This window comes from Pundamilia nyererei, unplaced genomic scaffold (genome assembly GCF_000239375.1).
Source record: "Pundamilia nyererei isolate P.nyererei 1_Seehausen unplaced genomic scaffold, PunNye1.0 scaffold00050, whole genome shotgun sequence".
NCBI classification, from domain to species: domain Eukaryota; kingdom Metazoa; phylum Chordata; class Actinopteri; order Cichliformes; family Cichlidae; genus Pundamilia; species Pundamilia nyererei.
In genome coordinates this window covers 1012664-1015224 of record NW_005187451.1, presented here as the reverse complement: position 1 = coordinate 1015224, position 2561 = coordinate 1012664, and positions in this window count along the sequence as shown.

The window sequence follows — 2561 nt, the reverse complement described above, 5'->3', positions numbered from 1 at the left end:
TAAAAGCAGGTTGTGGTCAATTAAAAAGCACACCTAATAATCAACCTCTAACAATGTGACTGTGATATGACACTTTTTCTTCTTACTTGTTATTTTATCTTATATAAAGAGAGGATGGGAAACACAGTACTTACAAGTGAGGTTACAGGACATTTTGACATTAGATGTTCTTGTACCTGTTGTACACTGAACTTGGAAAAATAGGAACAAGCTACAAAAAAACCCCAAAAAACTATGAAGCTGCATACTCTGATTCCACGTTTAAAAAGCCTGTTTTCACATATCTACTCTTGCACGTGTTCTTCTTAATTTGTGAATGTGTATAATGTGTCTTTTTTGTTATGTAGCTGTGTCAGGGAGACCTTTGTACAACACTTTTTGTAAAAGGTCTCTCTTGAAAAAGAGATCTTTCAATTAAAATGAGGGTCACTTGATAAACTTGCGTGCAACCTATCAGTGGCTACACTGATTCTAAGACTGAGATAGAAAGTGAGCGGCAGTTCATAAGTAATAACGCAGTAATACAAATACCGTAGGTCTACACAACCAGCTGGCAACAAAGTCATGATGATGTTCACAACTTGTCTCCGCTGCCCCCAAGTGGCCGGAAAAAAAATCTGTTAATTCAGGCTCAAAGTCAAACAGAAAGAAATGTGTGTGTTTGTGTTGCTAACAAGCCTGAACATAGACAAACATGACACAGATCTGTAGTGATGTTTGCCACACAGGGTTTTATGGTTGTCTCCTTGTCAATTTGGATAAAATGGAGAAAGAAAAATAAGAATAAACTGAATTAAATAAGGACTGCGCTACTTCTTTCCTTAATTCTAACTTAATGTAGAGCTACTTCTCCTTTATTATCCCACTTCTCTCTACACACTCTTCCCAGAGCGCTGATCTGTTCCAGCTAGTTGAACCAAACGTGTCCTGGTCTTGGTCATCCCGGCGGAGCGGAACAAACCTGGGTAAAAATTGTGGTTGAAGATAATGTGAGTTCTGAACACGCTCAGTCCTTACAGGAAAAAGAATTTGTGGTGGACAGGAAATGAAGATTGGTGTGTATTCTTCAGAAGGGTGAGTCTCAGCTTCGGGGATTCTGAGTAAAACAAAGAAAAGATGAACTCAAACCCAAAAGAACACTTAAAGAAAGAAAGAAAGAGGCTTGAACCACGATTTAACCACATGAATTAGACAATTCAAAACATGGTAGTCTCCCTCTTTCACTTACATGTATTTTTTCACTGCGTTTGAGCTACTTTGCTGTGATTAAACTGTCCTTTTGCATCCTTCACTAAGTGATTATGGTGAGTGCTGCACAAGTGTGCGCACGTGAATGAGCAGAGTGAGGATAAGGCAGGAAGCGTGCGAGAGAAAGCCATCCAGACAGGAGACGCACTGAACTGGGACTTTGACACGGGGTTTTTCTCTTGTATTATATCGCAGGGTCCACCAAGCCATTGTGTCGATCAGGTTGCCACGGCAACTGCACTGGAGTTGAATAAGGAGACATCTCCAGACATTCCTCTGTTGGATAACATCAGCACAGTCAAATGCAGGCAACGCGTCAGACAGCAGGTACAAACACTTGGATGCATAACTCCTATTCACAACTGAAGAGCGTCATTCAAACGGACCCTTTCTTCTTCACTATGCAGCCAATCACAGATCCGGACTTCCTGATCGGTTGATTCAGCCTGGTCGGGTCACCTGCTCTGACGGTGGTCTCCCATCAGATCAGGGCAAAGGAGAACTTTGTCATTCATCTCATATTTGGGAGTTTCGTTTGTTCTAGCAGTTGAAATGATTATATTATCATTAGTATCATCATTACTAATATTTTGCTTCTCTGTCAGCTATATTGTAGTATTGAGGTTGTGATGTGATAAGTCCTGATATCTGTCCTTGTGGCAGTGGAGCTAAATCAGTCTGTCAGAGAAGCTCTTCCAGTTTCCCTTATTTGAGAATAGCTGCTTGACTGCCACTCTTCCACTGAGACACTTTCTGATAAGACTTTGGTCCAGCTGAAGGGTCAGATGCATCCCTCGGGTCCTGTGTCAGGGCGTTGCTGGATTTGTTTTCTGTTTCTTAAGGGCATGACTTTCACATACTATTCATCTGCTGTAGATAGTGTTTCTCATTTGTTTTGTTTTTTCTTAGGCCTGCCTGTTTCCTCATTTTTTAAGACACGCTGCACAACTGGGGATAACTATCATGGAGCAAAAATACTATTTTATGCCTGTCAGACCTGCTGGTGACAAACTAAAAATACTATTTAAAATTGGTCCTTTGCCAAGTTGTCTGTTATGTGTAGACAAAGCACTGGCTCATCCCTTGAGTTAGGGACCTTTGTATGCTTGACTTAATCATAGGTTTGTGTTTGTGTTAAGTGGCTTGAAAATGGTTTGGTAACAAGAACCGGACTGAAAATGAGTGAAAAGGCAGCCAAATAACTTTGAAAGGCCTGGAGAACTACTGGAGTGGCTGAAGACTTTTGTATAGTACTCTATAATATTTAGCATTTGTTTAACTGAGTAAATCCTAGTAAAGTTAGTAACCTCTTG